Source organism: Scyliorhinus canicula, chromosome 17 (genome assembly GCF_902713615.1).
Source record: "Scyliorhinus canicula chromosome 17, sScyCan1.1, whole genome shotgun sequence".
NCBI classification, from domain to species: Eukaryota; Metazoa; Chordata; class Chondrichthyes; order Carcharhiniformes; family Scyliorhinidae; genus Scyliorhinus; species Scyliorhinus canicula.
The window spans coordinates 34,663,330-34,679,535 of NC_052162.1; the positions used below are offsets into that span (position 1 = coordinate 34,663,330).

The window sequence follows — 16,206 nt, forward strand, 5'->3', positions numbered from 1 at the left end:
CAGAGGTGTTAAAGTCAGACAATTCTCCATTTCAATATGCAGAAGACCCCATCAGTTTGTAGAACACCAGAATGACTAGTATTAAATACCAATACCGAACAATTCATGAGAACAATCAAAAAGTGAATCCAAAATGCTCAGTTGGATCGTGAATCTTGGCAGCAGCAACTTTAGGCGTACTCTGTTACTGTTACGGATGCCTAGTCAGCTCTCAACACTGGCTGTGAGACTGTACCAGAGTCGCAACTTTTTAAAGTTTTAAGACTAAGTGCAGAAAGATTGATTTGTCCGAGGAGTGATAATATAAGAAAATTAATTAAAACAATAGAAAAGAAAACAATATTTAACATTTTAAACTTCAACTCTAACACTAATATGTTAGTTTCTTAACCTTAACACACTGGTTCCCATTAAATAAATATGCAGATCTCATTCTACTTACACAAACAGGCAAAGGCAATTCTTCCGTTAAGGAAATTCATTCTGAACCCTTTTTCAAAATGTGCCTCGGTGGCAACTTTCATGGCCTCTCTTGGTCGATTTCCAAAGCGCTCCTTCTCTCTCTCTCTCTCTGCCCCTCTCAGCTCCACCCAGCTATCAATCAAAGGTTCTCTGCGGTATGAGGGTGCCTCTTAATTTTAAAACAGTGTTCCCTGGTTCTGGACTTTCCCACAAGAAGAAACATCCTTTCCCTACTGGCCTTGTCAAGACCATTTAGGATCTTACATACCTCAATCAAGTCACCCCTCATTCTTCTGTATTCCAGTAGAAACAAGCCCAGTCTGTCCCACCTTTCCTCATAAGACAATGAGGTTCTTTCCAGGTATCAATCTAGTAAACTACCTCTGAGCTACCTCCGATGTATTTACATCCTGCCTTAAATAAGGAGCCCAAAACCATTGGACTTTTTGTAAGCACCTAGATCAATCTGTACCTCGGAATTCTGCAGTTATTCTCTGTTAAGTAATCCTCTGCTTTTTTATTCTTCTTGCCAAAGTGAACAACTTCATAGCCACTGATGAGGGAGTGGGAGACAGAAATGTACATGCATGTTCTGTTCTTAAAATGTAACGCACAAGTATGACTCACCTTTTGTTTCAAAAATGCATCTCTCTACTAGTAGGATGTCTGCAGTGGCCCCTCAGGGGAATTGAAGTTAATCACAATTACCCATGTATAATCTAGGGTTAAGTTTGTGACAGCATAGCTCATACAGACCAAAACGCTTGTGAAATTTGCAAACTACTTTACGTTTCAAAAATGACCAAATCAGATCTGCAGTGAATCCTTAGCAGTCACATGTCATTCAGACAGAAAGCAACAGTGCACTGTAGGGAATGGGGCAGTGTCAGAGGAAGCGTTTCCTGCAGAAGCTACACAGACTCATGGAAACTTCAGTTTTTTGCTTGCCTGTAACCCAAGTGCTATATTGTGTAATGTCATTGAATTAATTTGATTTGTCAGGAAAGGTGAGATGGGGTGAAAACTACACTGGGAAATAAAATAAGGAACACTTTGTCGGGGAAGGCGTGGTGCCGTCAGCACTCGTGATTGGGGGGAGGGGCCTTTGGGGAACCAGGCAAATCCCCATCAGTCCCCAACTCAGGCCTGAGGCTGGATTCGCGTATTTGTTGTTCTCCGCTGCCCTGCTCCCCCCCCCCCCCCCCCCCCACACACACCCCCACCACCACCCCCTCCCCCACCAAAGGCCCCAATTTGAGCTTGAGTGCCGCCAGAACACTCTCACACCCAGACCCAGAGTTGGGCATTAGACTCTGAGTGAGCGTGGCTCTGCCCAGTGAAATCTGGGACAAATAGCGTCCTGGGCAACCAACATCCGGGACATGGGACAGAAATGCAAATTCCAGGGCAATTTCATAAAATACATCTTGTTGACCAAGGGTGGAGGCTTGGGAAGCCTTATAACACGCAACTGGACCATCAAAATTTGGTAACCAGCACACCGGCAAGCCACTGTGCTTTGAGCTTGCAATTGTGGCTGCAGCAGCTGGCACCTTTCACTGAGGATGGGAAGCAGGGACTTCTGAGACACTTTCTTCACTAAGGTTCACATGGGAGAATTGATACTTGAAAACCCTGGACAAATATGCCTCTGCTGTTGAGAGCATTTCTCCCCCTCTTCCTCCTCACTTTTCCAGCAGCTTACCCTCCTCTGTGGAACCTCTCTTCATTTCACAAGTCAAGCTGTATTCAAAGTGAGTTGTAAACTACTACACGCACGGATGCTTAAGCGCGCGTTGAGCTCCAAAATGGCGCAGCTAAGGTCAGGTCAACATTGCACTCTCCAAGTAACATCATGAGCTGTCTATTGTGTGTACTTTCTGTAGAAGCACCTTGAGTGCACATAAATGTCCTCACTAAAAGGGGTTCCAATACAGAGAGCACTAGCTGTTTGTGTGTGCCACAGGCAACACTTTGGAAGGAAAACCATACCTGTTGCACCAAAAGCTTTGCATTATCCAGCCAAAATTCACAGCCCTGGTTCGGTGGGGTACAGATTTCTGAGCAATGCAGTAGAAATTTAAAGCATGAGCTTCTGGTGGTCCTGCAGGTCTAACAAAAGTAGATATCTACATTTCTACAGGGGCTGGTTTAGCACACTGGGCTAAATCGCTGACTTTTAAAACAGACCAAGGCAGGCCAGCAGCACGGTTCAATTCCCGTACCAGCCGCCCCGAACAGGCACCGGAATGTGGCGACTAGGGGCTTTTCACAGTAACTTCATTGAAGCCTACTCATGACAATAAGCGATTTTCATTTCATTTCATTCCCAGCTGTCTAGTGGAGGCTGTATCCTACACAGCCAGAGGCTTTTGAAGAAAGCTAGAAATTTATCAAAACACAGATTAGTTATTACTAATATGCTCCTGCAAAAAAACTGCGCCTTTATACGCTAGAGATATTTTACAATGCAAAAATTGTTTCATGAAAAATACAATTCTATAAACTTCTTAAGCCGCCTACAATCTAACCTGTCAGTCAGGAGATAGCAGCTTCTTTCGAATAGACTGGATGAAATGACTTGTTGTAGATCAGGTGGCAGAACAGTCAAAAGGAACTGGCAGTTGCTGCATATATCACTGAATGTGATTCCACATTAGATGTTATTATTATGTAAATATGCTTAGCGCTGGTGTCACAATTGAGAGGAGTCACATGGTCAGGAAGTTACTCTGCACAAAACTCACATTTGGTAGAAAGCTAACCCAGTGCCATAAAAATAATTTTAAAAGCCATTTTTTAATTAGGGAATTATAATTTGATGTTGAATTAACAGATATTAAATCTGTTCTCTCGCTATCTATTACTGCAAAATCCGTTGTCCATTGCATTTATATACATTGGGCATAGACAAGCTGTATAATCAGTAACTCAGACCTGCCATGCTCACCTCATGCATCAACAACACAGACAGCCAGAACGTAAAGCATGTATTGGGCTCATTAAGTCCTCATAAAATATGTTATTGAGGTCCTAGATCTGTAAAACAGCCTCAGTGCCTGAACAGTGCTGTTGGAGCTCTACACACACACACACAAAATTCATTGATAGATGATAGGTTCAATTAGCCATGCCAGGATGTGTTTCTGAGGGAAAAGTCTGCTTGATGTAAGTGCACATTGACCCAACAATATTGTTCTTTTGCAAACAACGCTAAGCCAAAATAAAGCCAGGCAAGCAAAGAAATAAGAATGGAAATTAGTAGAGTGGAGAAGCAGTCAGAGTTGATATGCTGGGCAAATTGGTTTGACATTGACTGCAACTGGATGCAGGGAAGCTAGAAACAAACGTCTTAACACCGGAGATGATCCAACACGGTTTTATTTGAACTATGAACGTCTGTACATGTTCAGCTGTGGGTTGACACTCTACTAATCCGACTGACGACCTCTTACTGGTTCGACCAGACTAACTAGCTACCACATGGCAATAATATCCACTGATTTGTGCAGTCTGACTGTCTCAGTGTCTGGGTTCCGAAAAGAGCGGGAATCTTAATGCCCTGTGAGCTTTATAATGATGGTGTCCTGTCTGGTGATTAGTTGTTCTGTGTTGTGTGTTCATTGGTCATCCTATGAGTCAATCACTGCCTGACTGCATCTCATTACATACATGAGTAGATATTATGACAAGAGTGAACACAAATTTATGGTAAATACCTGATCTATCTCAGGACTATTTTTCAGTGGGGATTGGAGGTCAGTGCAATGCTGTTTGGAAGCCACCCAAAAGAGTGACCCCTGTCTGTAAGCTAGAGAGCAGTCCAGACAGAGATAGTGAAAAGAATCACTGCTTTAAAACTCACCTGGGCAATACACCTGCTGGCTCAGACACTGGAAGCAGCACCTGTCAATTCCTGAAAAGAGAAAAACAGTCAGCTGGGTTTAAACCCACTCAGATCTTTGATCTGCAAGCCTTTCATTAATTTCTCTGTGATATTGGGCGAGATTCTCCGTTTGGGAGACTGTTCTCCCAATTCAACTGATTTTCGCACCCGCTGGGAGTGCAGATAAGGAAGGATTCATTATCCTTTGCAATGCAAAGTTACACATAGCTAGGATTGCGAGGGATTCCCGAGGGAATTCCCATTTTGAGCGGGCGGCCTGATAGCGAGCTCCCACGGTTGGCCACCCCTGCCCCGCATTGCAAATCAGTCCCCGTCCTATATCACAATTCAGCCCCCCACACCTGGATTTTCCTCCAAGTACAGGGGTGACCTGACCAGCCCCTCCCCCCACCCCTGAGACCTCCTAAATAAAGACACCCCTCACAGAGACCTCCTAAACAAAGAGACCCCCCAGAGACTTCCTAAATTCAAAGGACTCCCCACAGTCCCCCTAAATAAGGAGAGCCCCATAAATCAGAAACCTGTCAGGAAGCCTCCCCAGAAAAGAGCCCCCTGCCTGGAAGCTAGAGAGCAGTCCAGACAGAGGCAGTGAAAAAACTTACTGTTGTAACACTCACCTAAGCATTGCACCTGCTGGCTCAGACACAGGAAGCAACACATGTTCATTCCTGTAAAGAGAAACCAGTGACCGTTTGAACTCCTCAGATCTTTGAGCTGCAAGCATTAATTCATTTCTCTTTCTGGGGCTGTGATTGACAGCTTCCATGCACACAGCTGTCAGCTTTGCTTCATTAATCTTCCTTCACAGTTGAGTAACTCTGAAGAGCTCTAACCCCAGTGTTTACAAACATCAACCACTTCAAAGAGAGTTAAGTAAAGTCCAATCACCCCTCTTCACACTTGAGCGATTTTGAAGTGCTCAGCTAGAAATTGACAGCACTTAACTCTACACCAGCGAAGGGCAGCGGAGAACCAAGTCCATTGATTTTACCCATCTGTGATTGACTGTTTCCATACACACTCAGCTGTCTGCATTGTTCGATTCATCTCCCTTAATGCCTGAGTAACTTTGAAGTAGTAAGCTGTGAAACTAACAGAAAGCACTTAACTCTCTTTGATGTGGTCCAGGAGCTGTCAATCATAGCTTGATGTTCATAAACATTGCTGACTACTTCAAAGTCACTCAACCATGAAGGGAGATGAATGAAATAATGAAGACTGCTGGATGTGTATGGAAGCTGTAAATCACATCCCAGTAAAATCAGTATCACAGAGAAATGAATGAAAGGCTTTCACATCAAATACCTGAATGGGTTTAACCCAGCTGACTGGTTTTCTCTTTCCAGGAATTAACAGGTGCTTCTTCCCGTGCCTGAGCCAGCAGGTGTATTGCCCAGGTGAGTGTTAAAGCAGTGATTCTTTTCACTACCCCTGTCTGGAGTGCTCTCTAGCTTCTAGGCAGGGGTCTGTCTTCTGGGGGCCTTCCAGCTGCCGAGCATCACCATCAGGATGCCATTTTGAGCGGGCGGCCCCATCGTGGGATTCTCCAGGGAATCCTTTACAATTCCCTGGATAAAGATAGGGAATTGCTTCCTGATTTGTGCTTCCAGCATGAGTGCAAATCAGGTGCAATTCAGCTCTGGCAGGACAACATTGTCCCAAACCGAAGAGCCCATTGTTAACAAATATAAAAATCTTTAACACACTTGCTGCAAGCTACAGCTACTGGCAATCCTAATTGTCGTAAAATTAATTCAAGTTGTGCCCATTATATAGCCCTTTAAAATTGTCTCAAGAAATTATCCAGCAATAATGACATAGAACATACATAGAACATACAGTGCAGAAAGAGGCCATTCAGCCCATCGAGTCTGCACCGACCCACTTAAGCCCTCACTTCCACCCTGTCCCCGTAACCCGATAACCCCTCCTAACTAAGGGCAATTTATCATGGCCAATCCACCTAACCTGCACATCTTTGGACTTCCGGAGGAAACCGGAGCTGCCGGTGGAGACCCACGGGGAGACACGGGGAGAATGTGTAGACGGCGCACAGTGACCCGGCGGGGAATCGAGCCTGGGACCCTGGCGCTGTGAAGCCACAGTGCTATCCACTTGTGCGACTGTGCTGCCCGGAAGGGTTAAACTTTGTCATGGATGATATCTGGATTTGAGGAGAGAATAAACAGAAAAATAAGCAAATGTTGGTAAAACCCTCAGTTGTGACGTTGATTGTGCACAAGTCTAAGTGCAAAGGACAAGAAGTCACTCCAGATACTCAGTCACAGCAGAAAAACTGAACGTTAATGAAAAAATGGGGAAGAAATCAAATATGAATACCAGCCAACTAGTAGCAGCAGATAAAGGTATCTCCACAAGTTCCTGCCTAATGCATCTGATGTTGTAAAGTTATGAAGAAAAACACTTGAGAAAGCTGTGTAGAATGACGTTAGGGGGAGGAGAACAATGGGAGATTGAAGAGTCACAATATATAGTAATGGAACCCTCAGAGGTGAAACATTGTGATTGATTACATTGATAAGGATTGATCCTTATGTGGTCAATACAGAAATTATGACGTATTAGTACAGAAGAAACAGCACATATTGTGTCATTGAAAACAGGAAAATGCTGCAAATACTAACCTGGGCAGCACTTGTGGAGAGAAAAGCTCACTTATCATTTCAGGTCTGTGACCTTTCATCAGAACTGAGGAATGTAATATATTTTGAGCTGGGGAAAACCATGGATGTGAGGAGAGAAGAATAAAAGGGAAGGTCTGTGAGAAGTGGAGGGCAGGGAAGTTCAATGATGAAAGGGTTCATGGATCAAAAGCCAAAGGAAGTGGCCATGACCAAAGTAAAGAAACAAAGCTGAGGTGTGAATGACTAGATTGCATCTAGCCGAATGCAAAGTAAAGGAATGAAGAAAGGAATGAGAAAAAAAAGAACCAGCGAAAGAAAATAATTCAAAACGGAGGCAGAGGTTACATTCTAAAATTGTTGAGCTCAGTGTTGAGTCCAGAATACTAAGTCAAAAGGTGGGGTGCTGTTCTTTGAGTTTGAATTGCATTGGAACACTCTGCAGCAGACCTAGGACAGAAAGGTCAGGGTTGGTGCAAGGTGGAGAACTGAAATGAGATGCAACAGGAAACACAGGGTCATGCTTGAAGGTGTTCTACAACTTGGTAACCTATCTGCGTTTGAACTCCCTACGATAGAGGAGACTGCATTGTGAACAGCGACGGTATACCAAATTGAAAGATGTGCAAGTAAATTGCTGTTTCACATGGAAGGAGCTGAGAAAGGAAGATGTAAAAAGCCAATTGTTGCATATCTTGTGTGGAAAGGTGCTGTGGGAAAAGGACACAGACAGCATGGGGGCATATTGTGGTCAGCATTGCTGCCTCACAGCGCCAGGGACCCGGGTACCATTCTGATCTGGGGTGACTGTCCTGTGGAGTGTGCAACGTACTCCCCGTGTCTGCGCGGGTTTCCTCCCACTGTCCAAAGGTTAGGTGGATTGGCTGTGCTAAATTGCCACTTAGGGCGGAATTCTCCGCAACGGCTGACACCGTCCTGAAACCCGGAGTGTTTCACGATGGCGTCGGAGGCCGTTCCTCGTCCCCTATCCTACCCCCCCCCCCCCAGGAGCGGCGTTGCGGGGAACTCGGCCGCCGGGCCTTGACGCTGGCGGCGGAGGGGAAAGAGTGCGTCTCTTGGAGACGCCGGCCCGACGATCGGTGGGCACCGATCGCGGGCCAGTCCCCTCCCAAGCACGGCCGTGGTGCTCAATACCCTCTCCACCCCCCACAGGCCCCAAACTCAGCTTTCACGTGCTGTTCACGCCGGCAGCAACCAGGTGTGGTTGCCGCCGGCGTGAACAGGTCGGGAACGGCAGGCCGCTCGGCCCATCCGGGCCGGAGAATCGCTGGTCACCGTGAAAAACGGCAAGCGGCGATTCTCCGAGCGGCGTGTCGCAAAACGCGACGCGCCATTTGGGGGGGGGGTGGGAGAATCGCGGGGGTGCCAGAGTGGCACTCCCGCGATTCTTCCACCCGGCCTGGGGAGCGGAGAATCGCGCCCTTAATGTCCAAAGGTTAGGTGGGATTACGTGAGCAGAGCAGTGGAGTGGGCCTGGGTGGGGTGCCCTTATGCAGGGTCAGTGCAGACTCAGTGGGCCGAATGGCGTCCGTCAGCCCTGTAGGGGTTCTGTAGCTTCTATGATTGGGTGCCTCACATGAATTTACGGCAACCCAATGCAGCTGAATATATTTGAATCTTCTTGTTTTACACAGCATTTTTTTCACATTCTGCAGGAAGAATAAATGAATGAGCACAACAAACTTCACCAATAGTTGAGGTTTGGAATCCCATTGCCTGTCTCTAACAGAGGCCTCCTGTTTAAAATCAAGAAATGAATTGATATCAATCCCAATTGCCTCTCACCTCACTTTGCCACCACCTCAAAGAAAATTTGTCTGTGACTGGCACATTAGAACAGTGGTTCTGTTAAAATATAGTGCAGGTTCCAAAATTTTCCATCAATTTTTCTGGTGCCGAATGATCATACTGTTCAAGACCAGGAGTTCCCAAGCTGGGTTCCGCGGAACCCCAAGGTTCTGCAGGGATCTCCCATCGTTTCGTGTCAGGTCAGGCAGATTAAATCAATTTGGGTTTGATGCTGTTTCCAGCTCATCCAATCAGAGGCTGGATTTTGGAGAAGCTGAAAACAGCAACAAACTCAAATTGCATTGATCAGGGTGACCGCTGACAGCTGGGCTAGGTGAAAGCAGGGCCTAGGAGAGTTGGCAGCTCATGGCCTGTGAGGGGGAATGAGAGAGGGACCTGGGAGAGAGAGGGGCCTGCGAGGAGGGGGAAGAGCATGACCTGTGAGGGGTGTGAGAGCTGGGCCTGCGAGAGAGGGGCCTGCGAAGGGGTGTGAGAGCTGGGCCTGCGAGAGGGAGCGAGAGGGGCCTGCGAAGGGGTGTGAGAGCTGGGCCTGCGAGAGGGAGCGAGAGAGGGGCCTGCGAAGGAGAGCGAGAGAGGGGCCTGCGAAGGGGAGTGGGGAAGAGCAGAGCGGTAGGCTCAGAAGCAGAGGGGTCGGGCCTCGGAGAGGGGTGAGTATTTGTGAGAGATGAGAATGAATGAGTGAGAGATGAGAGTGAGTTGTAAAAGATGAGAGTGAGTGAGTGGGAGTGAACGATGAGGATGAATGAGTGAGAAGTGAGAGATGAGAGTAAGTGAGTGAGGGAGAGAGATCTGAGAGTGAATAAGTGAGTGACAGTGAGAGTGTGAGTGAGAAGTGAGAGAGTGAATGAGAAAGTTTTGTTTTTAATTTAATAATCTTTATTGTCACAAGTAGGCTTACATTTGCAATGAAGTTACTGTGATAAGCCCCTAGTCGCCATATTCTGGCACCTGTTCGGGTACACAGAAGGAGAATTCAGAATGCCCAAATTACATAACAAGCACGTCTTTCGGGACTAGTGGAAACCGGAGCACCCGGAGGAAACCCACGCAGACAAGGGGAGAGCGTGCAGACTCCACACAGACAGGGACCAAGCCAGGATTTGAACCTGGGACCCTGGCGCTGTGAAGCCACAGTGCTAACTACTGTGCTACCTTGCTGCCCAGACTTATGTGACGGAACTATATGCCTACAAGTGAGTAAAAGATGAGAGTGAGTGTGAGTGAACAGAGTGAGTGAGTGTTTGTGTGTGAATGAGATTAGAGGTGTGAGTGAGTGTGTGTGGGAGATGAGAATGAGTGGGTATGTGTATGAGGTGAGTGTGTGTGTGTGTGAGATGAGTGGACGTGTGTGTGAGATGGCTGTCTGTGTGTGTATGAGATGAATGTGTGTGTGACATGACTGTGCGTGTGTATGAGATGAGTAGCTGTCTATATGAGATAAGTGTGTGTGTGTGTGAGGAAGAGGTGTATGTGTGTCCAATAGGAAAATCCAGCATTCCGGCAAGATTCTTCCCATTTGAGCCAAAGGAGCAGCAACACCCCCATTAAAAATGACAAAAAGGTGAGAGGTAAGAATGTTTTTTAATAAGAGGTTTTAATTATGGTAAAATACACATAAGAATTAGAAAATGCTTCTATAAATTGGGTTTTTCTATGTTTGTACCCATTGCTGGAAAACAATCAGTTTTTTGTGGTTTGGCTCAATAGAATTGTTTCCGAGGAGTTCCTTCAGTTCTCTTAGGAGTTCAAAAGGGTTCAGTGGCTGGAAAAGTTTGGGAAATCCTGTTCAAGACCATTAATGGAAGAAAATGCTGCACCAAATTCTAATAAGACAACTTAAAATGTTACATGTTGGAAGAGCCCATGTGCAGTAGAATACAATAAAGACACAGAGCTATATGCCAACAATACATTGGCTGGAATTCGCCGGCTGTTGATGCCAGAGAGATTCTCTGGTCCCACTGGCAGCGTATCCCTGCCACGGGTTTCCCGGGGGCAATGGGAATTCCCATTGACGGCGGCAGGATCGGAGAATCCTGCCCCAGCAAATGGTGAGCCTCCTCCCACTGCCAAGAAACATGGGCGGGATTCTCCGACCCCCTGCCGGGTTGGAGAATCGGCAGGGGGTGGCGTGAATCCCGCCCCCACCGGCCACCGGCCGCCGTATTTTCCAGCGCCAGAGATTCAGCGGGGTCGGGAATCGCGCTGGTTGGCGGCCGCTCACAGCGGCCCCCTGGCGATTCGCCGACCCGCAATGGGCCGAAGTCCCGCTCGTAATATGCCGGTCCCGCCGGCGTAAATTGGACTAGGTCCCTTACCGGCAGGACCTGGGTGTCGCGGGCGGGCTCCGGGGTCCTGTGGCAGGGCCATCTGGCCCTGGGGGCTGCCTCCAAGGTGGCCTGGCCCGTGATCGGGGCCACCGATCCACGGGCAGGCCTGTGCCATGGAGCACTCTTTTCCTACGCGCCGGCCGTGTCAGCCTCCACGATGGCCAACGCGTAGGTGAACCGCCCTCTGCGCATGCGCGGGGATGACATCAGCAGCCGCTGACGCTCCCGCGCGTGCGCGGACCCGCGCCGGCTGGTGGAGTCCCTTCGGCCACGGCTGGCGCGGCACCAAAGGCTTTCCACGCCGGCCGGTGGGGCGCAAACCACTCCGGCGCCGGCCGAGCCCCTGAAGGTGCGGAGGATTCCACACCTTTGGGGTGGCCCGACGCCAGAGTGGTTCACGCCACTCCGTCCCGCTGGGACCTCTCGCCCCGCCGAGTACGGGAGAATCCCGCCCCATGTGTCTGGGAGGCTGGAGAATCCCAGCCACTGAGTCAAAACTATCTATCTAAAAATGATTCCACGCATGACAATTGTCACAATTTAACTCAGTGAGTCGTATTGCTTCTTCTAAAGGTGAAAGACTGGGTGACATGCCAACAGAAACTAAGATCAATCATTACAAACATTGAATTACCCGATCTTGGAAGAATATCTAGAAATATCTTACATCAATGCAGAATTTTGATTGCATAATTCATTGTTGCTGATCTGAGGTTTTTATTCCAAAAATGCCTGCCAGCCAACCGAACCTACAACGATATGACTATCGAAGTCAAAGCAATTCAAGGATTCAAACATTCACTCGGGTTAGCAAGAGGGGTCTTGTTTTGATCTGGGTCCCTAGTACAATGTGGTTAGCCAGTGTTCACACATGCAAAACTAAAGGGTGCAAAGTGCCAACAAAGGCACAAAACAATCTAAGCAATTTATGACAGGAAGTTAAGACTACTATACAAAGGAAAAGGTAATGACCTACATTTATATGACAATTCGTAACATCACAACATCCAAAAGCACTTAATGGTCAGTGAAGTACTTTTTAAAATGCTATCTCCACGTGATTTAGGGAAACATGGAAGACAATTTGTGCACAGCAAGGTCCAATAAACTACAATGACGAAATCATTTGCATGTGGTGTTGGTGGGGGATGAATATTGCCAACGAAACTCCTGCTGGTCATCTTCAAATAATGATCTGGGATATTTTATGGCCACCTGGGAGTTTTCAGCAGACCTTTGTTTTTCATCTCATCCAAAAACATCCCCTCTGACAGTGAAGTACTCTCTCACAACTGCACTGATGTAGCACCTCAGATTAAGTACCAATTTAGATTATGGGCTCAAAAGTGAACTTTGAACCTTCTAAATTAAGTAGGGTACTCTTTCTAAGTGCAGGCTTGATGGTCCGAATGGCCTCCTTTGCACTGTAAATTCTATGATTCTAACTTCGAGATGAGAATTCTGTTCATGAGCCATGCACAGGTATTTTGACAGCATAAGCATAAAGGGAAGTGCAGAAGTGCAACTGGACTGGTGTTTCCACAAGAAATGTGTTCGAATAATATACTGGCAGTGAAGCAGACTCGGCAGAGCATCAAGAAGCATTATTTTGGTGGAGTCGGGAGAGATTTTGTCAGGATTTAGGAAACTTTGAGTGTATTTTAAAAGTTGATGTTAATATATTTGTAATAGTTGTTCACCGTTTAACTCCATTTGGAGCTGGATAAGGCAACTGGTGAAACATGAAAGCACCGCCCAGCATCTGAGGCATGAAATGAGAGCGCAACAGGTGATTGTTGACAAAAAATCTTCACAATTACAAAATATCAGCATTGGGTTTTGCCACTGTTAAATGTTAATCTAAAATTGTGACTAAAAGGTGATGACACAGGATGTGAGGTTAATGTGGTCAGCAGTTATGCGGCATAGATGTGGCTTTTGTTACAATATTGCTATTTTAGTATCAGCCCTTGAAAATACATTTCAATTAAAAATGTAACTGGTAAACCTGCTCAATTCTGCACGCCATTATATATTCAGAAATTCAGCGAACCAAATCAAAAACAATCAGAAAATGCATACAATACTGAAACAATGGCCCACAGAGGATTTATCAGTTTTAACTAGACGATGGATGGCTGACATTGTTAGGTTCCAGAAAGGATTCACTATGCCCCAATTGGAAATGCTAATATTGTATGCAACTGCAATATGTTAAAGGTTGTATGTCCAGCAAGCATTTTCTGTACTTAAAGGAAGGCTATTCCCATCAGACCCAGGTGTCATTTGTGGGGAATTAGGTTTAAACCGTTGAGGTTTAAGTTTCCTATAAATTTATCTTGCTCCCAGATCACATTTAAGAGAGGTAACGCTGCATGCTCTCTTCACATTGCTTTTTGCTCTGGTACAATCACTTCCTATTCCCAGATGCTGCCGCTACGTCTATTCCTCCCTCCACCCTGCTGCGTGGCAACCATATCCAACTTGAAAGTCAGCCAGATTACTCTTTCCAAACACGAATGATCACCTTCCCAGAAGTTACCTATGATCTCTCAGCCTGTGGCTCACACATCACCTGCATCCCCCACTGGGGAGGGCAGACAGGAGGTGATGACGAATAAACACAGAACAATACAGCACAGGAACAGGCCCTTCGGCCCTCCAACCCAGGGGCATGTTATCAGCCTGGGGTATCCCTCCGAGTGCCGGATCCCTGGGCTATTCCTTCCTCCTGTGGATCTTCAGTTGTGAGGTGCTCACCAGTGAGCGACCCAGAAGCCTGCCTACTAGTTAATCCCACTAAAATGTGAATACCTGCGCTGGTGGAGCATGCGAGAGACATCTGTGACGCCTCTTGGGTGCTGGACCCCAGATGTCACCCTCGGAGCTGCTCAGATCTGTGACGTTCAGAGGGTGTGAGGTTAACATAGAACATAGAACAGTACAGCACAGAACAGGCCCTTCGGCCCTCAATGTTGTGCCGAGCCATGATCACCCTACTCAAACCCACGTATCCACCCTATATCCGTAACCCAGAAACCCCCCCTTAACCTTACTTTTATTAGGACACTACGGGAAATTTAGCATGGCCAATCCACCTAACCCGCACATCTTTGGACTGTGGGAGGAAACCGGAGCACCCGGAGGAAACCCACGCACACAAGGGGAGGATGTGCAGACTCCACACAGGCAGTGACCCAGCCGGGAATCGAACCTGGGACCCTGGAGCTGTGAAGCATTTATGCTAACCACCATGCTACCCTGCTGCCCCTTGGTCGGGGTTGGTCGGGGCTGGTCGACTGATTGACCTGCGAGGGAAGCAAGTTGGCAGACTGATGGGAGAAAGTTAACTCACAGGAGGCTTGCACCATGGCAGCCTGTGCTGAGCGTTCCCACTTTTATCTCGTGCCCCCTTCTTGCCCTTTGGACAGCTGCGGTCCTGCTCCTCGCCGGCCAACTCAAGGATTCTCTCCTCAAAGGGCTGTAGGGTTCTCAGCTCGAGTATGACCCAGGCAGGCCGTGCCCGCTCACACCAGTTGGGCTCAGAGTTTGTCCTGCAATGATACAGGTGGGCAGAGTATAGACGAGAGTCCTACCAGGTCCAATGGTGATGAAGTTTGGCATGTATTTGAGGTGGGTGGGAGCGAGAATGTGAGGAGCATATTATCTACTGGGAGGACCATGGGGAGTGGTGGGATCGAGGCGCCATGTTGGGAACCCATGAGGTGGCTGGGAGAGATATCACCGTGGAGGTGTGAATTGTGTGTTAAGGAGTACAACGGGAGACATGAAAAGACAGAATTACCCTGGCTGCACGAAGAAGGTCATTCATCTGCATTTGGTTCTATAGCCCTGTTCCCTTATGGAGTGAGCTGGCACTGACTATCACTGCCACCGCCTCCCAGGCGAGGTTCGACCTTGCTTGATGGACATCTTGCTGATCGGGCGTAGAGGATGTCACGACTCTGCTGCACACATTCAGAGGTTTGGTGAGGGATCTCTCGGTGCTGTCTTCCTAGCAGCCATCCCCCGACTTGGCTTGGAACAAGTGCTGAGCAAAAGTTTAAAAGGAGCACTGATTTCAGAGATTAAGTTTTCCTGGGCCAACGTATCAGATACAAGCCATCACGAGTACGGCATGAATCACATGGAAAAAAATTGTGAAGGAGGCTGAATATACAGTGGGTTTTCCCACCGCCAGTGGGATTCTCCAACTTTTTCTCACCGGGACCGCCCTCGTTCTTTCAGCAGTCTAAAATTGAGATATTTGTCTTGAACAAAAAACTGTACAGCACAGGAAGAGGCCCTTCAACCCTTCAAGCCTGTACCAGTCATGATACCAACCTTTGCCAAAATCCTTAGCACTTCCTTGTGGCATATCCCTCCAATCCTATCCATGTGTTTGTCAAGATGCCTTTTGAACATCGTTAATGTATCTGCTTCCACAATCTCCCCTGGCAACGCGTTCCAGGCACTCACCATCCTCTGCATAAAAAAATCTGCCTCGCACATCTCCACTAAACCTTGTCCCATGGACCTTAAAGCTATTCCCCTGGTGACTAACTCCCCGGAAAAGAATGCCTGCCCATCCGCTCTATGCATGCCCCTCATAATCTTGTAGACCTCTATCAGGTCACCCCTCAACCTCCGTCTTTCTAATGAAAACAGTCCGAGTCTATTCAGCCACTCCATATAACTAACGTCCTCCAGACCAGGCAACATCCTGTTAAACCTCCTCTGTACCCTCTCCAAAACCTCCACATCCTTCTGGTAGTATGGCGACCAGAATTGTGCGCAATATTGTAAGTGCGGCCTTACCAAGGTTCTATACAACTGTAGCATGACTTGCCACATCCAAGCATTCCATATGATTTCTGGACTACCTTGTCCACTTGTGTTGCCACCTTCAAAGATCTGTGAACCTGCACGCCCAGATCTCTCTGACTTTCTATATTCCTCAGAGTTTTACCATTTACAGTATATTTCCCCTCTATGTTAGACCTACCAAAATGCATTACATCACATTTGTCTGGAT

At 47.2% G+C, this 16,206-nt stretch overlaps 1 protein-coding gene across 7 annotated transcripts in view; it reads left to right on the top strand.

Annotated features, from left to right (window-relative positions):
- The window catches only part of LOC119952339 (glutamate receptor 3-like), a 492,268-nt gene that overhangs the window by 243,600 nt on the left and 232,462 nt on the right, over nucleotides 1-16,206 (top strand). The gene's annotated exons all lie outside the window — the stretch shown is intronic.